Raw genomic sequence first — 24738 nt, 5'->3', positions numbered from 1 at the left:
AGCGTTTTGGGGGGAAAATCTCAGGAAACAGTGCAAGCAGCCAGACGCGACGGAGGCACGCAGCAGCTGCGCGCGTAGCTGCTCCGCTCGGCCCAGCTGCAGTTCTCGAGGCCGGCTCGCGGGGGCGCCAGAGCCGGCCCAGAGCTGCGGGCGGCCAGTACCGTAATTTCCTCCGGTGTGCGCACGAGCACCCCGCGGAGCGAGCGGCCGGGCCGCGGCGGCCTGACCTGGGCTAGGCCCGCCCCGCCCGCCTCGGAGGCGGCTCCGCGCGGAGCAGCGGGGTCCCTCCCGCGGGCTCCGAGTCTCTCGGAGCTGGCCCCCCACGCCGGCTTCCTGCTGCTCTGTTTTCTGAGGTTTTGCCCAGAACGGCGGCGCAGATCGCTGACCGCAGGCAAGGACTTGGCCCCCGGGGGGCAAGGGGTGCAAGGGGGCAGAGTTGCAGGGGTGTAAGGACCGGGGTGGGGGTGTGAACTGCGGGCCGAGTTCCCACTCCCCTGACTTTCCCCTTCGTCGAAGGCCCCCCGGAGAGCCTCAGGCCTTGCCCACCCGAGCGCAGATACAATAACGCTATTCACCCCGAACAGTTGGCAGTTGGCTCTGCGTGCCCGTCAGGGGAGCGTGCATTTAATGCACAGCAGCACGGGGCAAATGCTAAACTCCCAACTTCCAAGGGCCTGATCTCCCGGAGGTGTTTGCTGGAGGAGGGCGGGGCTGACCCGGAGCTGTGGGCTGGGAGGTGAGGCAGCGCGGGTGCAGAGCAGGGCGGAGGGGGCGGGGTGCCACCTGGACCCTTGGGGTCTGCCTCCCAGCCTCTGTCCAGAAGCAGGGCCCACAGCCCGGGGCTCTGGCTGCCCAGGGTTGGGGCAGGAGGGGCTGGGGCTGGGGGCGTGAGAGCAGAAGCCCAGCGAAGGGAGGAAAAGGGAAGTTAAGAGCTTTGAGGCTGGAGCTGGGCAAGACTTTTGTTCTCCAGGCCTCAGTTTCCTCATCTGGAAGGTGGAGATAATAATACTCCCTCATGCTAAGGGCTACTGTGAGAATTCAATGAGTCAGTGTTCTAGAAAATGATCTGTAGCCAGTGCAAAGGCTAGGCAGGAAGATTCTATGGAGACCTCCCTGATTGTCTCAGACCCCAGTGCTGCTCATTCCTGGGGGCTCCCAGAGCCCAGGGTCCAGCCTTCTGTGCCAGCGCTCTAGCCTTGATGGAGCGACTATTTTACAGCTACTGCCCCAAACGCTATACCACTTTGCACCCCTCATCTCTACCAGACTGAATTTTTCAAGACAGACATGGTGGCTGATTCATCTCTGTATCAATTCAAAAACAAGGCCAGATAATCCTTTGCAAAATGATACTAAAGTCCATCTAAAAAAAAATAATAAATACGAAGAGACAGTAGAATTGTGAAAACAAACGCAGTGGGGATGGGACCAGATAGTGAAACGATTTGACTATCAGAATCTTTTGTTTTAATTATACATATACTTTACCCTGAACTCCATTTGGAAGAATCTACACCACAGAAATAATAGCCATACTAGGGCAAAAGTAAATGTGCAAGGACAATTGCTGCAAAATTATTTGTAAATGTAGGAAACAACTCAAGAGTCCACCAGTAGGGGGTTGGTAATCATTTTGTAATATATGTAAATCAAACCATCATGCTGTATGCCTTAAACTGAAAAAGTAATGTACGTTAGTTATTTCTCAATAAATCTGGAAAAAAATTAGAGGATGGTGAAATAAATTGAGATGAAACCATACAAGGCAATACTGAACAGTTGTTAAAAAAGAAATGAATGGGGGGATCCCTGGGTGGCTCAGCGGTTTAGTGCCTGCCTTTGGTCCAGGGCATGATCCTGGAGACCCAGGATCAAGTCCCACATCAGGCTCCCTGCATGGAGCCTGCTTCTCCCTCTGCCTGTGTCTCTGCCTCTCTCTCTCTCTCTCTCTCTCTCTGTGTGTGTGTCTCTCATGAATAAATAAATAGAATCTTAAAAAAAAATAAATGAATGGATCTGTAAGTGCTGAGGTAGGAAGTATGTCTAAGAGATAGCAAGAAACAGAACAGGAAGCATAGCATGTGTCCATTTCTCTAAAATCATTCTCCTACCACTGCCATCAACTCTTTGTCAAATCTCCCCTGCCTGTCTCAGGATGGCAATCTGTCAGAGCCTTGGCTTTGCAGTCCCTTAAGGATATTAAAAGTCTGGTCCAACTCAATTTAAATTCAGGCTCTTTGCATCTTCAAAGTATATATTGCATAGATCCATGCCAGGTTTATAATATTAACATATTTATTTCCCACTACAGCACTCTGAAATAAGTACTAGGATTATCATCCTCAATTCACTGATAAGGAAATGATAGGATAGAGAGGTTAAACAATTTTCCCAAAGTCACACAGATCACAGATGGTGGAATTCATGCTCTTAACCGCTCTATGTCACTCTAGGCTTATAGGACGGCAAAAGGCACTTTTTTCTTGGTTCAGGCTTTCAGTAGGTACCATATATATCATGAACTAGGTATATTAGCTTTTCCCCTAATGATGCACAGACTGATTCTTTCCAGTTTTGTGCCATCTATTACAAACATTGCTGCAGTGAACTTCTTTGGTCAGATGTTTTTGTACATCGTGCAAACATTTTGGTAGGTTAGATTCATATTGAAGTGAAATTGCTGGGTCAAAAGGTAACTTTAAATCTGGATGGCTGTTCTAGATATCTGTTGCTGTACAATAAATCACCCCCAAACTCAATGTTTAAAACCACTGTTTTATTTTATTCACAATTTTGTAGGTGAGGAATTCAGAAGGGCTCAGCTGTATGGTTTATCTTTGCTTCTCTGCCGACCTGGCTTCATCACTCACATGACAAGGCCTCAGCACTTCTTGACCTCTTTCTCTGAGTGATGTCATATCCTCCAGGGCTTTCCCATGTGGTTTGGGCTTCTCATGGCATGGTGATGGCAGGTCACGGAGGTTCAGGTAAGGGGCAGGAAGCTGAATCTGCTGGTCAAGTTAAGGGATGTGCTGGGAACTAAAATAGTATCACTTTTGCTAGATTTTATTGGTCAGAGAATTTAAAGACAGGCCCAAATTCAAAGGAAGGGATCACCAACCCCCTGTCTTTATGGGAGAAGTGTCAAAGAATTTGTGCCCACTGTTACCATAGTAACTGTTTCCAAATTGCCCTCCAAAATGCTGGAGGGCATTTACTGTTCATCTAGAACTGTTCATTTATTTATTGTTTATCTAGAATTTTTCTTTCCTTGTGAATTGCCCATTTTTAAATTTGGTTACCTCTTTTTCATATTGACTTCTAAAATGTGCATATTAAAGAAATTAGCTCTCTGTCTGACATTCTGTTACACGTTATTTTTCCAGCGTGTGGCCTTTTGGCTTTGCTTTTTGATAATTTTCTCCATTTGGGTTAAAAAAAATTTTTTTTACGTGTTCAAATGACCAGTCTTTTACTTTAAGATTTTTGGATTTTGTGTGGTGTGTTCCTTCCCTTTTCAGAATGTTCCTGCTAGTTTCAAGTGTTTATTTTTCCAGAGGAAGATTAATATCATTTTCTGAGGCTCCCTCCCCCCAATCTTGTTGGTATTTGGATTGAAATAGCTTTCAGTTGACAAACCCCTTAGAGAAAATGTGCAACTTTATACTTGGAGGGCAGGGCTGATCATTACCTTGTTTTGAGTCTTCTCTTCTGTAGGACATTGAGGATTATTGAGGGGGTGGCTGTGCTATCTCAGGGAGACCCAGTACCCCAGGCACCTGTGGGAGAGGGAGCCCCAGAGCCTAGCAAGGGGCACCCTGGGGTCAAGTGGGCCCTGCACAGGCCAATCCCTGGGAACACAAGGCTTGGCCAAGGGACGCCTAGAACACAACCCAAAGCTACAATTCTGGAGCTCCATGCAGGGTGAATTCAGGCTTCTCTAAAGGAAACATTCCTCAGAGGCCCAGGAGAGGGGCCAGATGTTCCCTCAAAGAGCTGATTCATGAGGTAGGAGATTTCACAGAGCGGTACCTTGTTCAAGAAACCAAATAGTAAGGCCTTTGCCAAGGACAGTCCTACTGGTCTCAATATCACAGCCATGGGGAGAGGCAGGAATCTGCTCTGGGAACCACAGGTACAGTGGCAGCTCTGAGCACAGGCCTTCAGCTTTGCCTTCCCAACCCTGCTTGGCTCCACAGAGCTTTTTCTCCAATCCCAAAGCCTCAGCCAGCAGCATCCAGCCACTCCTTACCCAGGCAGGGGCCCAAAGGCTTGCCCAGAGGCACCCAGGGAGACTGAGTGGGCACTCATCTGTTCCGGGATTGTTTGTTGAGCGCCTGCTATGTGCCAGTCTGTGTTCTTGGCATGCCCCAGACCAAAATTCCTGACCTTCGAGAGCTTGTAGACATAAAATAACTGTGGCGAAAATGTAAAATGTTAGGAGATAAATGCCATGGAAGACAAGAGAGCAAGGTAAAAGGACTTGGGGGCTGGGGGTGGAAGCAGCAGAGAAGGCAGTGTTGCTGGGGCATGTCCATTTGCCCTCCAGCCTGAATCACCAGTGGGGATCCCATGCAGGAAAGCCAGGAAGGAAAGGAAGGTGCTCATTCCCCTGGATCCCTCCCTGCAGGGCCATAGCTCTTGTCGATGGTCCACTCCCACAATGCTCTCCTTCCTGTTTTTAGCAGCCTGAAAGCCTGGGAGTAGTAAAGGTGCCCCAAGCTTCTGGGCCTGGGCATTGTACTCTCCCTTGGGGTTTCCTTACATCCCATTCACGCCTTTGTGAATAGTCCTCAAATAATCCTAATGTGAGCACTGTATTCTGCTGGAACACAGAAATACAGGGACTCAGGGAAGTCTATATGGTGGTGCTGTTATCAAAGGGGGCCAGGCCTGGCTGGTCCAGAAGGCACTTAGCTGGTATCCTGGTCTGTCTGAACATTTTGAGGAGAAGCAAGAAGCTGGAGTGGCTGGAGCAGAGGGAAGGGAAGAGGAATAGCACATGGTATCAAAGAGGTATGGATTGAGAGGCAGGGCCACTGGAGGCCCCACCTGAGGAGAGACTGATCTTTAACATTATTGCTCTGCCTGCTGTGTGGAACCAGTTTTGGGGGGACAGGGGGGAAAACAGGGAGGCCAGTGAGGGGACTACTGGAGTATCCCAGGTGGCTGAGATGGCAGTAGGGAAGACATGAGCCCACAGGATTTGCTAACAGATTAGATGTGTGGTGCAAGAAAAAGGAGGCAAGGATGCTTCAGGGTTTCTGGGCTTTGGATTTAGCAGGGCTGCTGGGGTTCTTGTGGGTTCCCTGCATCCATCCAGCCTGGCCTTCACACACTCTCCCTCTGGGTGCCGCAGACCCATCTCTTCTCTGGCACGCTGAGTGGTCTCCCAGCCACTTCCAGGAGGGGTCCTTGAGCAAGTCTCAGCCCCCTCTACTTGGAACCATCTCTCTGCCAGTCCTTGGTCCGAGGTTAGAACCAGATTCTTCCCCTGAGGCACTGGGAACCGAGGTGAAGCCAGATCCCAAGCGGTAGCCCCAGTGAGTTGACTGTTGGCCACTTTAGTGACCTGCTTTCTGGGGCACTCCCAGATCCACGCTCTTCAGCTTGGGCCCCATGGGTCAGCCAGACCTGAATATGACCTCCTCCTTCTTCCATCACTCTCTCGACTGGCTTCCTCTCAGGTTCCAGACCTTGTGGGGCCATCTGAGGCCACAAGTGAAGAGCCTGCCCTTCCTCAGGGACTTTGTCAGCCTTGACCCCTCCTGCTGACATGATTTTTCAGAATTCTGGTTTGGAGGGCCTCCTCCCATGGCATCCTGTTGGGTCACTTGGCGAGGCTCTTACTGCCCCAACCACTGGATACCAGCTAAGTGCCTTCTGGACCAGCTAGGCCTGGCCTCTGTTGATAACAGCACCACCATGTAGACTTCCCCTGGGCCAGCTCCATGCTGAGCTCTCCTTGGGCCTATCTACCCAAGTCCCCTGGGGTCCATTTAGCACAGATGGCTGGTTAAAAGAGTGGGTTCTGGGGTACACATACTTGCACTCATCTGCATCTGACCTTGGCAGTCACCTAACTCTCCAAACCTCCAATCCCTCAGCTGACTTCCTGGTGTCCCTCCTACATTGGAGACCCTCATAAGTACTTTCTGAACAAGTCACTGAATGCAATATGCTTAACACAATACCTGATCCGCAGTACGTACTCAGTCAAAGTCAGCTATATAGATCATCCCTATCTCCAGATGAAGAAACTGAGGCTCAGAGAGGAATGGAAGTTGTCCAAGGCCACCAAGCTAGGAAATGGTGGAGCCAGTTTCCCCTGTACTCTGACTCATCCATCTACTCCTACCCCTGCACTTGCCCCTTCCTCCCTGCTGCTGTGAGGCCAGCATGGGGTGGATGTCAGCCCTTGAGGAAGCAAATGGAGAAGTCAGGAGCTTATACTCTGACAATCTTGAGGAGGGGAGGCACCTGTCTTCATGAGAAGTACAAAGATAAGTAAACAGTCTCAGCACACAAGGGCTGCCCAGTCTGGAGGTGGGAGCCACCATGCTCCGGGAGCAGCATCCTTCCCTACATAGAGGATCCAGGAAACCTCCAGGGAGGGGTGACACCTGAGTTTTAGAGATCCAGCTGGCTTGTTGAGTCATACAGGCCACAAGAAATGGTAACCACAGAAACTGAATTTTTTTTTTAAAGATTTTGTTTATTCATGAGAAATACAGAGAGAGAGAGGCAGAGACACAGGCAGAGGGAGAAGCAGGCTCCATGCAGGGAGCCCGATGTGGGACTTGATCCCGGGTCTCCAGGATCACACCCTGGGCCAAAGGCAGGCGTTAAACCTCTGAGCCACCCAGGGATCCCCCTAGAAAATAAAAACTGAATTTTTATTTTTATTTTATTATTATTTTTTTAATAATAAATTTATTTTTTATTGGTGTTCAATTTGCCAACATACAGAATAACACCCAGTGCTCATCCCGTCAAGTGCTCCCCTCAGTGCCAGCCACCCAGTCACCCCCACCCCCTGCCCTCCTCCCCTTCCACCACCCCTAGTTCGAGAAACTGAATTTTTAAAGACAGTCCAAATTTTAACCATTCTATCTTATTGTTGGATAAAGCATCAAGCGCCCCAAAGAATTCAATATGATGGTACCTCAATGAACTCTCACAATCAGGTGGGACACAAAAATCCATGTTACTTCATATGTCTTAAGTATAACTTGGGGGCAGCCCCAGTGGCCCAGCGGTTTAGCACCGCCTTTGGCCCAGGGTGTGATCCTGGAGACCCTGGATCGAGTCCTGCATCAGGTTCCCTGCGTGGGGCCTGCTTCTCCCTCTGCACCCCCCCTGTGTCTGTCATGAATAAATACATAAATCTTTTTTTTTTTAAAGGCATAACTTGGGGAAATAGGGCCAGACATATAAGATGCCACCTGCCCCAGCGTCATGAGTGTGTGTACGTCCACAAAAATACAAACTCCAGCCAAAGCTAAGGGTCACCCACTCTCGGGCCATTAAGTGACTCACTGGCTTGAGTAGGCACCCACTCCCTGCTGCGGCAATGATCCTAACCACAGTGCTGGGCGCTGTAATGTCTGGCGGGGCTGATTGAATTCTCAGAGAAAACAGACTCCTGCCTTGTGTTGTACTTCTTGTCAGGATGAGGGGCAAGGCCTGGTATAGCAACAAAAGGTTTTGGCCAGAGTGTCTCTGACCAGGGCTGCTGCCCAGATACAGTGACTTTGCTCCCTCAGCACAGCTTTGCAACCTTAGCGTTTTGCTGCAGACCTGCCAGGACTTTTGGTTTCAGTTTGTAAGAGCCGAAACAAGTCCTGCCCTTTCCCTCTGCTGCCCCTCACACTCTCCTCCTCCTCTGTCTCTGCCCTTCCTTCCCTTTCTCTGCCTGGTGAGAAATGGCCCACTGGTCCCTGGCTCTGTGAAAAACGATAAGGAAAAGAGGGGAGGGGACAGAGAAGTGAAGAGAATTACCAGAGAACTCGCTCTATTTTCAGGGCTGCTCACAGTTGTGCAAGTTGTGCACTGTACAACTCAAGGGGGCGCCAGTCACCTCAATGCCACCAAAGTTTGCATAATCAGTACATTTTTCAGAAAGATCACATAAAGTGTCCTGAGAAGAGGCATATTTCTTCGCCCTGAATTGTCTGAAGTGTTTCAAGTGAGATGAAAGGGCTGAATGTATTTTGGCTCTGATTGCCCCAGAAGCCCCAAGCTATCACCTGTCCCATAAGCATCCCCCACCCCCAAGTCTTTGCACCCCCACTTGTCCCTCGCTGCTCGGCTTCTTGGCTGGGCTAGAGCTCCAGAAAGAGACTGGTTCAAGAGAGGCAGGCCAATCACCTTGCAAGTAGCTGTTAGGAATTAAGGGAATAATGTAGGCAGCAGTGCTGGCACAGAGAAAGCGCTCAGAGGGCAGAGGAGAGGGACCCTGCAGGATCAAGGAGCCAGGCCCCGGAGCCCTGACTGAGGCTGGGCCGGTGGGGGACAGCAGGACCACCAGGCCTGGCCACTGTCTGAGCTCATGCTCCAGGGCAGGAAACCTACCTGGTTTCCTTTGGGCCTGATAGGCCACCCCCTATCCTTCCTCTGCTGTGGGCTACCCCACCCGCCCCTTGCATGACCACACTTCCGGCTGTATGCTTAGGGACTGCATAACTCTGCAGGAACCCCAAAAAGCCCAAACCTCTTAGCCTGGCCTGCAAGCCCCACCCTCTGCACTACCACTCCTGCTGCATGACCTGATACCTCCAAACAAGCCATGCATTGTCACATCCCCATGCCTTTGCCCATGCTCTCTCCCTTCTGTGTCACATGCCTGCCTTCTCCCCTCTCCCTGCCTCACAAGAGAGCTAAATCCCACTCATTGTTTAGAGGCCAGCTCAAATGTCACCTTCATTGGGAAGCCTTTCCCTGTCTTCCAGTAAAGAAAATAATCACCCTTCCTGTTGGGTCCATCAGCTCAGGACTCAGTCAGGAATGCCGAGGGGCTGGGTCAGTCACGTCCCTACAGAGCCTCGTAGCCTCGATGCCCTTGGCTCTGAAATGGAGGCAAATCCCCTATTCCCAAGGGGGACAGTATTGGAGGACTTCAATAAAAGGGGACACATGAAGCCCCTAAGCACAGTGCGCATGCAGTCCATGCCCAGTAAACCCTAGCTGAACCCTCAATTTCAGTCAGCCAACCCTGCAGGGAGCAGGAAGGGTGGGTCAGGCATCCTTTCCATCTATTTATTCCAGCTCTTTTCAATAGGTCCTCAGTTCCCGCCCAGGGACCTGCTAGCCCACCGCTCATTGGAGACCAAGAATGATTGACAGGCTCCAAACCCAATGATTGACCTAATCCCTCCTGGGGCAGGTGGCCCGCCCCATTGCCCTCTTTGGGGCCTCTATCTGAGGAAGGCAGAAGCCAAGAGTTATTTGAGGGGGATAGGTCTGACTTCCCTGAGTAGCCTTGGGTCAGCCTGTGCAGCCTGACCACCCCACTGATGACTCAGGTCTACTCCCCACCCTTCCCCTTCAGGAAGAGGCCCTGTCATAATAGCAGTTGTGCTACCTAAAAATAGCTTCAGTTCAGATACTACATGAAGAGCAGGCCTTTTCACTCAGGGGAGAGGAAGGCTGTTTCCCCCGTGCATTCCCCCTCAGCCCCTCTCCAAAAGCAGATCCTTTGGGGGGTGGAGTCCTAATACTTTGTGTATGGCTTCAGCAGCTGCATCCTCCCCCCAGCTTTGATGCAGGAGGCTTTTTGCTGCTTTGCAATCAGCTTCTTGCATGCTCTCATTTGTCCTTTATGTCAGAGATATGGGGCAGAGTAGCAGAGGTTCTTGTACCCATTTTGCAGATGCAGAACCCCAGACCAAGGGAGGGGACATGAGTTGCCCAAGATCACGTAGTGAGTTGGTTGTGGAGCTGAGGTGTGGGCACCTGACTCTTCCTACAGTGTTATTTCTGCTCCCGCACATGTCTCCTCCTCGGAAAATGCTGTGGTCACAACCAAGGCAGAAAGAGAAAGGAGAGGAGAGCGAGGTTGGACAGAGCACAGGTTTGAGGAGCAAGACATACATGCAGCAAACATTTGTCCAGCTCCTACTATGTGTGTGTGGGGGGGTGTGGGCAGAGACACAGGCAGAGGGAGAAGCAGGCCCCATGCAGGGAGCCCGATGTGGGACTCAATCCCGGGTCTCCAGGATCACGCCCTGGGCTGAAGGCGGTGCTAAACTGCTGGGCGACCCGGGCTGCCCACAAAGCACTTTTACATGGAACATATAATTTAATTCTCAGCAGCGTCCCTACCATTAGATAGCATATTGGACATTTGTCATTTGTGTTGGCCACTCAGCATCTGAAATTCCTTCCTATGTGTGAGGTATTCTTCACTCTTAAGAGGAAGAATCTAGCTTCCACCACTGAGATTAAGTGTGACAGATGCTCTGTTTTCCAGCCTCCCAGGCAGCTTGAGGCTAGGTATGTGACCAAACCCGGCCAGTTAGCACAACCCCCACCCCCAGACTCTGTGTTAAGGCAGTAACTGTACGGATCCGTCATGGCAGTCAGTTAAGGACAACAGGAGCCCCATCTGGTTTCCAGAGGCAACAACAGTCATTCACAGTGGCAGAGTCCCTCATTCACTGCTGGTGGAGCCAGGGTCTATGCCCAGAAGTAGCAGGTAGTGTCATCCCTCCAGCCGTGTGGAAAGATTGAATGTTGGAGTGAGTGGAGAAAGGAGAAAATCCTGCCCTGCTTGCAGGTGCTTCCCCCCAGAGCAAGTGGATAGGGTGGATAAACCTAGAAATGGCAGGGAGTCTAGGGTGGGGGTGAGACTTGCTCTGAGGCCTTCCAGCCTGAGTCCAGGGGCCTGGGCTGGGGTAGAGGTGGGCACTGAGTGGTCTCAGAAGCCTCCACCTTATGGCTGCATAATCATCCTTGCCTGAATCCCTGGAGAGTCTCTGTCTGTTCTCGGGCTGTCTCTTTTCCCCCACCCACCCTTCTCGCCATCCCACTGATCCAGGCCTGGTTCTAGACCCTTGACCTCTGCATGGACCCCTGTGACCACTCTTCCTTGGTACCCCTGCCTCAGCTTTGTGTCCTTGCATCTACTCATCACCATCCTTCATTCTGGAGTCAGGGTGAGCCTCTGGGACACAAGACGGACTGATGGAGTCACACCTTTCCTTAAGCACCTGCCAGGATGCCACACCTGCCACAAATACCATGCCTGGCACTCAAGGCCCCTAACCCCCCAACTACACACGTCAGTCCTCCAGCCGCATCCCAGAAGTCTGGCCCCATACCTCTCTGTCCAGTCATCCCTCCTCCCGCTGTGCTCTGCGCTGCCCCTTGTACTTTCTTGCACTGCTTTTGCTTGTGCTGTTCCTTCCACTAGCAATGCCCTTCCCCATCCCCTCTTACTCTTCTTTGCAGGAAAATCTCATTCATTCTTAAAGCCTCTTCAAATGCCAACTCATCCGTACAAGTATTGATTCCTTTATTTTGTCGAGGAGAAATTCTGCAGCATTTTGTAGGTACACGAGTCACTACTGCCTGGATTAGGTCCTTTGATGTGAAGAAAACTATGTCTGTGGAACCAAGAACCTGGGTTCTTGGTTCTCCAGGTTCAAATCTGGGCTTTGGCATTTACATGCTGGGCCATTGTGGGCAAGTCAATTAAGCTCTCCAGTGCCCCCATTTCTTCAGCTCATTGGGCCCCCATGACAAATTAGGGGTTTCCATGTTGGTCTACCTGTGGACTATGAGCAGCCCCCTCACGCCCAAGATTGTCTGGGGCACCGAGGCCTTTGCTACCCACTGAAGCCCTCTCTGGTCTCCACGTCTCAGCTCCCCCACTTTCAAATCCTCTTTCCACTTTGGAAGCATGAAACAGATCAGAGGGGGACAAAATGGGAGTCTTCAATTGGGCATCCCATGGCACCTAGCGAGAAGTGCATAAGTGTGCCCCATCTCTATGCCTAAATGCTGACAAGTACAAGCAGGTGGCTCTGTGTACACACAGCTGTGTACAAATTTGGGTGTGTGTGTGAGTGTGTATATGTGGGAACACGTGTGCTTGTCTGTGTGTATTTAGCTGCTGTGGTTGTTAATAAGCCCACGCTTCCTGTTAAGAATCAATTAGAGCATTTTTTTTTAGAGAAGCCCCACTTCTACCCGGAAGTGTCATCAGAGTTACAGGAAGAGAGATGGGAAAGCAGGGCAGGAAGATGGGAGCAGGGGGCAGGGCTCCTAGGTTCTTGTCCCATTCTGCTGCCAAGTCATTGCATGACCATAAACAAGTCACTGTACCTCTCTGGGCCTCAGTTTCCCTTTCTGTGAAAGGATGAGGGATTAGACTAGGTGATCTCTGAACCCTCCTACTCCCCCAGTTTTGGAGACCTAGATTAGCATCCAGAGTACTCTTCAGAGGGAGATACCACTCACAATCCAGATATCCCACGGAGAATATCCCTTAGTCTGTTGGGACTCAGACTTAGTCTGTTGATCTAAACCTCCCCAGGCTATCCTTGGAAACACCTAGACTCTTCCTTGTGGTTGTATAGGGGAGGAAACAGGAAGTTTCCAGTGGGAAGGGCTTAGTGGCAGCCAGTCTTACGTCCTCATTAGTGATTTCCTCTCCGCCCCCATCCCCACCCTACCCTGCTCCCTCCTAGTTCTCACATTCTCAACCAGAAGAGAAACAAATTAGTTCCTCAGTAGGAAAAGGCAGGAGTCCCTGCCCCTTCCACCCACCCCATCTACAGTGGGTGAGAATACATGGGGAAGAGTCAGGTTTCACAGTCAAAGCTGGCCCCCTCATTTTACAGATGAGAGAACCCATACACAGAGAGGGTCAGTGACTGGCATGGGGCACACAGGTGAGATGATGGCAGTGCCAGAATTGAACCCAACTTGCCACAAGCCTTTCCATACCACCAGGCTGCTCCTCCATGAAGGAGGCTCCCTAACTAATAATCATTTCCCCTGAGTTAGAGCACAAGAACAGGAGCTGGCATTGCAGCATAGGGACTTAGAGTTGATGCCAGGAAACACTTCTCTACCTAGAATTGGTAGACCTGGATGGGTGCCAAAGTCACACCTCCTCCCAGGCATGCCTTTGGAGTAAGATACCCTGGAATGCAGTAGCTCCCTGTGGTTAGGAAAATGGCTGGAGAGACCAGGTTTCCTACCTAAGTTATATATTGCAGGAAAGAGGGGCAAGATTTCAGAAGGAGAAAGAAAGTTACTCTGGCCAGGCCCCATGTTCAGTACTCACCCCTATGCCCATGACAGCTGTAAGAGAGAGGATCCCTATTTTATAGATCAGGAAACTGAAGCTCAGAGAAGTTCAATGACTTTCTCAAGGTCATAGAATTAGAAAGTACAGTTGATCCTTGAACAATGCAAGGGTTAGGGGTACTGACTACCCCTGCATAGTTGAAAATCTAAGTGTAACTTTTGATTCTCCTGAAACTTAACTACTGACAGTGTACTGTTGACCTGAATGAATCCTTGCTGATACCATTAACAGTTGGTTAACATGTATTTTGTATGTTGTATATATTATGTACTGTATTCTTACAATAAAGTAAGCTAGAATGTTCTTAAGAAAATCATACGGAGGGGCGCCTGGGTGGCTCAGTCCGTTAAGCATCTGCCTTTGGCCCAAGTTACAATCCTTGGGGTCCCAGGATCTAGCCCTGCGTTGGGCTCCCTACTCAAGCAAAGAGCCTGCTTCTCCCTCTCCCTTTGCCCCTCCTCCTTATTCATGTGCTCTCTCTTCCTCTGCTCTCTCTCTCTCTCTCAAATAAATACAATCTAAAAAAAGAAAAAAGAAAATAATAAGAGAAAATGCATTTACAGTACTGTACTGATATATATATAAAAAATCTGCGTATAAGTGGACCCGCACGATTCAAACCCATGTTGTTCAAGGGTCTGCTATAGTAGGACCTATGTGATATGACCCCAAAATCTTTGTCCTTTCCACTAAATGATTTCCCAAAACATGGACCACAAGAAGAACTTAAAAATATGGTTCCTTAGATGCATTTAGGTGATATGTGTGTGAACTCTTTTTTTCTTTTAATAATATATTGATCAAAATGTAAATCAGAAAAAATAAGCGCATCAAACTCAGGATTTCACAGCTATTATTGCTTTGAAATAGACTGAAAAGAAGTTTTTTGCTTACCTCTTGATGTCCTTCACCCATTTCCCCATACCACCCACCCCCTATTCTGGCAACCATCAATCTATTCTCTGTTTCTGGGAGCTTGGAGTTTTTTATTTTTGTTTTTGTTTTTTCGATTCCACATGTAGGAGAAGTCATATGGTATTCATCTTTCTCTGTCTGACTTACTTCACTTAGCATAATGTCCTTGAGGTCCATCCATGTTGTTGCAAATGGCAAGATTTCATTCCTTTCTTTTTTTTTTCCCCCCAGCTTGACAAGCAGTAGTTTATCAAGAAGACTTAGAGAAGTGGGTCATAGATGGCAGCAAGATGAGTATATCTTTTTTTTTTTTTTTTAAGATTTTATTTATTTATTCATGAGAGACACACAGAGAGAGGTGGAGACACAGGCAGAGGGAGAAGTAGGCTCCATGCAGGGAGCCTGAAGTGGGACTCGATCCCGGGTCTCCAAGATCAGGCCCTGGGCGAAGGCAGCACCCAACCACTGAGGCACCGGGCTGCCCAAGATGAGTATATCTTTGCCGATTTCAATTCCTTTTGTGGCTGAATAATATTCTACTATATATATACTACAATTTCTTTATCCATCATCCATTAATAGACACTTAGGTTGTTTTCATCTTGGCTATTGTAAATAATTGCTGCAGTGAACATGGGAGTGCACTCCCATGGGAGTGCACTATCTGAATAGTGTTTTCATTTTCTTGAGATAAATACCCAGAAGTGTAACTGCTGGATCATATGGTAATTCTATTTTTTATTTTTTAGGAACTACCCTACTGTTTTCCATAGTGATTATGCCAATTTACATTACCATCAATAGTGCACAAAGATTCCCTTTTCTCAGGACGCCTGGTTGGCTCAATGGTTGAACGTCTGCCTTTGGCCCGGGGCATGATCCTGGAGTCCTGGGATTGAGCCCCGCATCCCATCTCCCTGCGAGGAGCCTTCTTCTCCCTCTGCCTGTGTCTCTGCCTCTCTATCTTTCATGAATAAATAAATAAAATCTTTACAAAAAAAAAAGTTTCCCTTTTCTCCTAATCCTCATCAACACTTGTTACTCTTATCTTTATGATACTAGCCATTCTAACAAGTGTGAGGTGGTATCTCAGTGTGGTTCTGATTTGCCTCTCCCTGATGGTTAGTGATATTAAGCATCTTTCCATGTACCTGTTGCCCATCTAAATGCCTTCTTTGGAAAAATATATATTCAGATCTTCTGCCCGTTTTCCCATCAGATTGTTTGAAGTTTTTTTTTTTTTTCTACTTTGTTTGAGTTCTTTATATAGATGTTAATCCCTTACCAGATAAATGATTGGGGGCAAATATTTTCTCCTTTTCAGGAGGTTGCTTTTTTATTTTGTCGACAGTTTCCTTTGCTGTGCAAAAAGCTTTTTAGTTTGATATAGTCCCACTTGTTTATTTTTCATTTTGTTACTCTTGGTGTCAGATTAAAAAAACCACACCAAGACCTATGTCAAGTGGCTTGCAGCCTATGTTTTCTAATAGGAATTTTATGGTTCCAGTGTTTAATCTATCTTGAGTTGATTTTTGTTTATATGATAAGATAGTGGTCCAGTTTCATTTTTTTGTATTCTGTTGTCCAGTTTTCCTGACACCATTTGTTGAAGACACTGTCTTTTCCCCCACTCTATATTCTTGCCTCCTTTGTTGAAAATTAATTGACCATATATGTATAGGATTATTTCTGGGCTTTCTATTCTGTTCCATTGTCTATGTGTCTGTTTGTATGCCAATACTGTTTTAATTATCATAGCCTTGTAATAGAGTTTAAAAATCAGTGTGTTGCCTGCAGCTCTGTTCTTCTTTCTCTACACTAAATTTTGAAAGGAATTAAAGATTTAAAGAAAAATATTAAATGGAAAATAGTTTAAGTACCAAAAATCTGGAAAATAATGAGTGAACAGTTGGTGCTTTAGAAACAATGCTTGAAACCACCTGGTCAGAGGCAGTGAATATGGGTCTTTGCCTGGCTACCATGGTTGGCAAATTCCTGAGTGGTCCCCCTGTCCAGTCCTTTGGGCCGTGCAGCCTTCAGCTCAGATGTATGTGGAGGAGGCAGTTCATCCTGGGTAAAACCAGTCCCAGGGAGATGTAAGATGGAGGAGGGGATGGTCTGGGCTTCTGGGGAAGGAGACAGGCAGGAAAAAAGATGAGAGTAGCCATTGGGCACCTGCAGTCAACTCTGAGGAGAGGCTGAAGCTCTCCACTTGGCCTGCCCTGTGTGGGTTCCCCTTCCTCCCTCAATTTTAGGTCCTCATTTTGGGTCCCAGTTCCTACTCTCCTCTGTCTCTATCAGTTTCAGCCTTGCTCATTGTCTGAGGAGCCGTCCAGGCAAGAAGGAGATTCTGGGCCTCCCTAAGGAAGTGACTCCATTCCTGGGTGCTCCCTCCTGGGCCTGGCCAAGGGAGCCAGTTCCATGCAGCTGAACATCAGGCCTGACAGCTGGCCAGCCTCCTGGACCCAGGGGACTGAGAGAGGATACAGATCCCAGAGAGAGCCTGCTGGCTGACCCTGCAGTCTGGGGTCAGTCCCACAGGGGCAGGTCATCAAGGAGGTCGAGTATTCTCACTCCAAGGCTGACACAGAAGAACCCTCTGGGGCAACAGGGCGGCATCTTCTGTGTCAGGAAGAAGCCCTATTAGGGGGTGCCGGGGAGGAGCTCCATTTTCCCTTAGCCTATTACCATTCTCACTCTTGGGTCTGCCCAGCCTGCCTTAATGTCCTATTCACTCACTCAGGATTGGAATATGGAATGATCATATTCATCAATAAACATTTCTAGGGTATTTCTTCCGCAAAGCTCTGGGCCAAGTGTTCTTCACAAAGGATTTTACTGAATCTTCGCGATGATGTTATTATTCCCAGATGAAAACTGAGTTTCAGAGAAGTGAGCTATCTTGCCCAGGGCTTAATAAAGGGCAGGAAAGAGACAGGATTCAATCTGATTCTGAACCTGTGCGGTTTCCCTCATCCCATCCCTGTGAAGGGAGAGCTCAGCATTGGAAAAGAAGTCAGTCCTTCAACTTAGACTTGATCTCCGATTTATTTATTTATTTTTAAAGATTTTATTTATTTATTTATGAGAGACACAGAGAGAGAGAGAGAGGCACAGAAACAGGCAGAGGGAGAAGCAGGCTTCATGCAGGGAGCCTGACATGGGACTCGATCCCAGGTCTCCAGGTTCACACCCTGGGCTGAAGGCAGCGCTAAACCACTGAGCCACCTGGGATGCCCTTGATCTCCAATTTAAATACAAAGTCCACCCACTGGGAAAAGCCACCCTTGAAGCTTTATCACTGTCCTCTACCTGAGTGTGAGTTGATGACCATTGTGACCTTACCACTATAAATGTTCTCTCACTGACCATCTCACTTAGTCTGTGCCATTGAGTGCAGATATGATGCCCATTTTATAGCCGAGGAAACCAAGACAGAGAGAAGGCTGGTGATGGGTCCTACAGTGCCCTGGCCAGCACTACAACCCTCCCATCTGTTGGGTGTGCCACTGCATCCACACTACCAGCCCCTCTCTCTCAGGACCTTTCTCCCAGAGCACATTTTGATAGTAGGGAGAGGAACTAGCAGAAGGAACCAGGGCCTGGAGAGGGACAGTGATGAAGGGGATCAGTGGGTTGTAAGGAGAGAGTAGAGACTCTCTGGACATTTGGGTTAATCTGATTGCAAACCTCTTGCCCTTGCTAGACTCCCAGAGCTGCCTGTAGGAATGTAAGGGCCACTTTTGTGAAAGCAAGATATCCGTCCTGTGTTCTCTCCCCAACAGCTCTCCTCCCACTGGCAGCCTATTGTCTAGCCAAAAGACCTCCACTTCCTTAACCATTCCTCTCAGGACATTGTCTAATTGGTGAGTGTACATGTAGAGGAAGAAGAACATGCAGAAGACTCAGGGCTGTTTCAGTTTTAGGTTAAGCAGTGTAAATGCCTGTTTGGAGGGAAAGATGTTTCTGCTAACAGACTGTTAGAAGCCTTCAACTGGAGAGCTGTGCCTTGCTCACTACCCAGTGATGACGGGGAGTTCATTTTCACTTGATTAAGTAAAATAACCAGATTGGCATTCAACTTTCCAATGTAATTGGAAAATAGTCTTTAAAAAAAATCAGGGGGTGCCTGGCTGCCTCAGCAGTTTGGTACCTGCCTTTGGCCCAGAGCATGATCCTGGAGTCCCAGGATCGAGTCCCACATCAAGCTCCCTGCATGGAGCTTGCTTCTCCCTCTGCCTATGTCTCTGCTTCTCTCTGTGTCGCTCATGAATAAATAAATAAAATCTTTAAAAAAAAATTCAGGATCTAGGGCACCTGTGTGGCTCCATTGGTTAAGTGTCTGCCTTTGCCTCAGGTCATAATCCCAGGGTCCTGGGGTTGAACCCCACACCTAGCTCCCTGCTCAGCAGGGAGCCTGCTTCTCCCTCTCCCTCTGCTTGCTGCTACCCCATTTGTACTCTTTCTCTCTCTGTCAAATAAACAAATAAAATCCTTAAAAAAAAATCAGGATCCACTTTTTAAAAGGGAGTATCTCCCAAAAATTGCAGGGCAAGCGTTAGTCAGGGTCTCTTAACCTTTATGTGAGAATGTGCCATCTCCCCTTTGTCATCTGGTGAAGCCTATAAACCCCATCTCATAATAACGTTAAATGCACAAAATAAAATAGCATAGGCTGATAAAGGAAACCAATTATGTTAAAATGTGTTTATCAAAAATTAAAAAAAATTTTTGATGTAGTAAGAGTGCTTCCTAATTGAGGCCTATAATATCAAGATCTAGCAATAGGTCTAATAACTACCATGATTTTGAAATCGTGATGAACGTAAACCATATTTTGAAATATCTGAAAAGGCTGTAATGGTGATTTGAAAATATCTGTAATTCTATCAGTAACACCATCACAGGTCCTGCCTACGCTGCTGTGGTTTGTTGCCACATCACCAAAGAGAAAAAATTCAGAGGTCAGAGAAGATAAAGATGGATTTTTTTTCTCTTCCAAATTTTTAAATTCCTTGACTTCTCTTCTTAGATCTTTGGGGATCCCACAGACCCCAGATTAGGAACTCCTGGTCTAGTTTTATCTGATTATTTTATTTTATTTTTTTAGATTTTATTTATTCATGAGAGACACAGAGAGAGAGAGAAAGAGGCAGAGACACAGGTAGAGGGAGAAGCAGGCTCCATGCAGGGAGCCCGACGTGGGACTTGATCCTCAGTCTCCAGGATCACACCCTGGGCCGAAGGCAGGCGTTAAACCACTGAGCCACCTGGGGCTGCCCTATCTGATTATTTTATATCATGTCTACATAATTGTATCTAACAGAGTTTTCAAGATCTGATCAGATTTACAAAGTGGCTGGCAGGTAGTAGGTCTTGGTAAAGGAGGGTCTCCTGGGGCTTCTGCTGTGGTTACTCCATTCAGCATTCTTCTGGGGAAAATGGGGCCTCTGTTTGCTCACCCAGAAAGTGGAGCTCCCAGGCCTACACTGGAGTACCATGCCCCAGATGCTTGCAGACTGCTCAGCCCTGAGCTAGGCCTTCCTCCACCAGAATGGCTTTTGTGGACCTGCTCACACACACATGCCATCAAGAGAGGAACCAAGTTGGCTCTAGAGTTATTTTGACTGGCCTTCAACACTGAGGAAGCTCCAGCCTCCCAGGCACCCTGGGGCCCCTGAAGGTCTTGCCTTCTGCACCCGGGGCCCAGAGCTGCCTGCATCGTGGGAATCCCCCGGAAGCCCTTAGGCGCCTATTTCCCCAATTGACTCATGTGTGTGCAGGAGGAGCACAGTCACGAGCCAGCATGACTAGGTCAGTGCTGACAGGCTCACAAGACACTTGGCTGGGAATCAGGCCACAGACATTGGCAGTGAGCTGGGAGACCCGCAGAGCCCAGGGGGCAAAGGGCAGCCCAGAGGAGAGGTCCACTTCAGTGCCTCAGCCCTCAGGAAGGGGCCCAGCCAGAACTCAGGCTCTGACTCCCCGCCAGAGCTTGAGCCCCAACTTCTCCTTTCCAGCCTCCTGCCCACTGCCAGGCCACCTTGCCTCCTGCCCAAACTGTCAGTGCCTGGGGACCTGTGTCCACCCTGTAGTCCAGGTCTGCCACCATCTTCCCCCACTACAGAACATTTTCCCCTCATCCTTTCTTTTCTGTTTTCTAGTCCAAACCCACCTGTTCAAACAACAAACAAAACAAAACAAAACAAAAAACAGTTGTTTTGTGTCCCTTCAGCATCTGCTCTGCAGGACAACTCCTAGTTATATGAGGTACATAGAATTTGGAATTAAAGATCCATATCCAAGTATTGGTACTGATTAGCTACAAAGTCTGCTGCCTCCCTGAGCCTCATTCAGTGTCTTCCTCTATTGGATGGACAAGTTTAAATTGTTGCCCATGTTTAAGTTCATAGATGTCATGAGAATCAGAAACATTTTTAGATGTGGAGCACATGGGTGGCTCAGTGGTTGAGTGTCTGTCTTTGGCCCAGGTCATGATCCTGAGGACTTGGGATCGAGTCCTGCATCGGCTCCCTGCAGGGATCCTGCTTCGCCCTCTGCCTATGTCTTTCCTCTCTCTGTGTGTGTCTGTCATGAATAAATAATAAAATCTTTAAGAAAACCACTTAGATGTGAAATCACTTTATAAACTGTAAAGCACTTTCATTGCTATCGTACAGGATGCATGGCTGACAAGTTCAATTAGCAGAGTCTTTCTGGAGAAATGACACAAAGGAATGGCTTTAGTGCTGGTGTTGCAGGTGGTGGTGGTTAGTAGGGAGATCCATCTAACCAGAGGACCCCGCCACATCTTCCTACCCCTGCCCCGAAATCACATCTCAACACAGGCCCTTGTAGGCAGAGCCTGGTCCGGAACACGAGCTGGAGCTTGAAAACTCCTAAGAAGTGACCCAAGACAGCAAATTGAGTGAGTAGGTGTTAGGGTTGATACAGACTTGCTTCTGCTTTAGATGTGATTCACCCAGTTTGCCTCAACCATTGTTGAAGGGAGAGACAATGGAAGGATGAAACATCTGTTTCTGAGGAGGAAAGCCGGGGAGGTACAAGAGCCTGTGTGGCTCACAGGAAGGCATTTTCAAACCTGTGTGTTGGCTTGGGGACCTGGAGTGTGACCTGCTAGGGGATCTTGCAGGGGTTAGCCTCAGAAAGCCTGGATCCCAGACCCTGCTAAGCCACACCTAAACTGTGTGCCTATGGTCATCTCTGGGCCTACATTTCCTGTCTGCACAAGGTCTGTGATATTCCCCAAATCAACAGAATTATCTGAGTATTCATGGGTTCACAAGACAGTTGGGTTGCAGGGAAAGGTGCCCACCCACCCTGCCTCAGTGTTTGCAGCCTCAATGCGGCCAGCCAGCACAGCACTTTTCTGGGCCTCCTACATGTCTATCTCCTCATTGGGCTGATTCCTGCAAGATAGAGAGAGAGAGAGAGAGAGAGAGCAGTACCTTTTTATCTTACACTCACCTTCACTGTGCACACAGGCAGAATGGAGGCAGGGAGGGCAGTGCACCTGTGATTACTATTCCAGAACTCACATGGCAGCAGAGTCAGATGCCCAGGAAGGCCTCTTCCACCCTGTGAGGCTGAAATCACATGTCTACATTTGTGTCATTTTCAGAGGTTTCATTTAGCATTCCCTTCTGGGGTCACAGAGAACCTCAGGCCCTGCCAGCAGCTGCCCCAGTGTCTGGGAGTGCTCTATCAATGACCTTTCTCGGGAGATCCCGGGGTGGCTCAGTGGTTTGGCGCCTGCCTTTGGCCCAGGGCGCGATCCTGGAGTCCCGGAATCGAGTCCCACATTGGGCTCCCTGCGTGGAGTCTGCTTCTCTCTCTCTCTCTCTCTCTATATATATATCATAAATAAATAAATAAATAAATCTTTTTTTTTAAAAAAGCCCTTTCTCCTTCTTTGGGGCCAGGCTGATTCAAACCCCAGCTCTTCTACTTACTAGCTATAACCTGGGGCAACTCACTTAACCATTCTGTGCCTGAGTTTCCTCTTCTGTAAAATGGGAATAATAATTCAATCTACTGCTGGGTGATGTATATTCAGCTTGATAAGAAACGTCGAATTTGTTTTGTAAGGGGGTCCTGCCAATTTATATCCCCAATAACTACCTAAGATATCGCATGGTCCATATCCCCTTCTACCTCTGTATTGCCAGACTTTAAACATTTGCCAGCCAAATGGATGTAAAATTGTCTTTATTATGGTGCTTATTTGCATCTCTCTGAATGCTAATGAAGTTGGGTATTCCTTCATATATTTATTAGCCATATATATTTTCCCTTCAGTCAAAGGCCTCTTCACATCTTCTGTTCATTTTTCTCTTGTATTATTTACCTTTTTGTTTAACTAATTTGTAGGAATTCTCACTCTGTTTTTTCACATATATATATATGTATATGTGTATATACATATATATATATTTAAGATTTATTTATTTAGAGAGAGAGAAAGTATATATGTGTAAATGGGAGGAGGGACAGAGGGAGAGGGAGCGAGAGAATCCCAAGCAGACTCCTTGCTGAGAAGAGAGCCCGACACAAGGCTCAACCCCACAACCTTGATATCATGACCTGAGCGGAAATCAAGAGCGAGAGGCTTAAATGACTGAGCTACCCAGGTGCCCCTTCCTATATATTCTTAATACTGATCCTTTGGTTATACAAAATAATGTCTCTTCTCCCAGTTTGTAGCTTTGTCTTTTCACTTTATTCAAGGTGTCTTTTGATGAGAAGCTCTTCACTGTAACCAATGAGATATTGGAAAGATACCATATTTTTTTCTAAAGGTTTTCATGTTCAACTTTGGAGTTCCTGATCCCATTGCTCCAATGTGGTATGAGGTGTGAAGTAGGAGTTTTTTCTTTTCCATATGGATAACTGGATTTTCTAGGTTGGACGGTCCTAGAACCAGTCTTTTTCTTTTCCTAGAGCCAATCTTAACTTATTTTGAGGGGTGCAGGGAGGGAGGGCCCAGCTGAAATCTGACTGACACAGAATTCCCTCTAGGCCTGACCAAGGACTTCCAGAGGGAGTCACACCTAAGGAGTCTAGAGACAAAAAAAGCCACACTGCATCTTTGCCCAAGTAGCACCTGTCTGCTTCTGAGCTCAGTATTAACTATTTTATTGATAGGCATGACATACACATACGGCAAATAATAAAACAAATTATAACAATTCAAATAGTACTGAAAAGTATCAAATGAGAGTTAAATTCTCCCAACTCCAGAACCACTGCCCAGAGGTGCCACTGTAGCAGTGATTTTTACCTTTTGTAAAAAGGTAAAAAATTCTCTCCCTGTCAACAGTATGTTTAATGCCTCTGTTTCTTTCTTTTCTTTTTTAAAGATTTTATTTATTAATTCATGAGAGACACAGAGAGAGAGAGAGAGAGGCAGAGACACAGGCAGAGGGAGAAGCAGGCTCCACACCGGGATCCCGATGTGGGACTTGATCCTGGGTCTCCAGGATCATGCCCTGGGCCCAAGGTAGGTGCTAAACTGCTGAGCCACCCAGGGATCCCCAATGCCTCTGTTTCTTGATGTATACACCCTAGAGTAATTCTGTTCATTGTCTGCTGGAAGAGTTCGTTTCCTTACATCTGCCCCACCTCTCCTCCCTTCTCACCTCATTCTCAGTATCAGACTTTTTAAAAATGATTGCTTAATGTGATGCCAACTCCTGCAGTTGCTGCCACAGCTATATTTCAGGAAGCCCAGCCCTATGAGGTTGCCACCCACCAGGAGGATGTTGGAAAGGACATCCCATCACCCCATTTCCTGATTGCAGCCATCAACACTGAACTGGACAGAAGGAAAACAGCCTTTTGGTGTCTGGGGCTCTTGCCAAAAAGAGTGCACGTGAAAGGACTGGGCCTGTTTACTGAGTTGAGAGAGAGCCCTGGGAGAGCGGGAGAAGAATGTTGCTCAAGGATTCTGCTTGGTTGATGCCACAGGCTCCTGTGTGACCTTGGGCAAGTCTCTTCCCTGGTTCCTCCATATGTAAAATGCAGGTCACTAAGGTCGCTCCCACTGCAGACTCTGCATGCTAAGAATTAGTGACAGTTCAGGGGGGGACTTTCTTTCTTTCTTTTTTTCTTTTTTTTTTTTTAAGATTTTATTTATTCTTGAGAGACAGAGAGAGAGAGAGAGAGAGAGAGAGAGAGAGAGGCAGAGACACAGGCAGAGGGAGAAGCAGGCTCCATGCAGGGAGCCCGATGTGGGACTCGATCCCGGGGCCCCAGGATGGGGCGGGGGGGGACCGAATGTGGTCGCTAAAATGTGGCGCTAAACTGCTGAGCCACCCGGGCTGCCCCCAGGGGAGGACTTTCTGATGAGGAGTAGCGAAGCTCTCCTGAGAGCAGTGTGATAATACAATGATGAGAAGAGCAGCTGCAGTTGCCTGAGTGTCTCCCGTGGGCCAGGCTCTCTCCAGATTAATCCACACAACTCTCAGGTCGGTGTTACTCTCCTC

General features: G+C 48.0%; 1 long non-coding RNA gene across 1 annotated transcript; it reads left to right on the top strand.

Moving 5' to 3' along the window:
• The first annotated feature begins 257 nt into the window (after positions 1–257).
• On the top strand, positions 258–23753 carry LOC140595653 (uncharacterized). The gene is made up of 3 exons (XR_011997426.1): positions 258–391; positions 2800–2987; positions 23614–23753. It is a non-coding gene; the product is annotated as an uncharacterized lncRNA (long non-coding RNA).
• The last annotated feature ends 985 nt before the right edge of the window (positions 23754–24738 follow it).

This window comes from Vulpes vulpes, chromosome 15 (genome assembly GCF_048418805.1).
Source record: "Vulpes vulpes isolate BD-2025 chromosome 15, VulVul3, whole genome shotgun sequence".
In the NCBI taxonomy this organism is placed as follows: domain Eukaryota; kingdom Metazoa; phylum Chordata; class Mammalia; order Carnivora; family Canidae; genus Vulpes; species Vulpes vulpes.
Note: the sequence above shows the minus strand (reverse complement) of the source record. Positions and strands in the feature narration are given on the sequence as shown.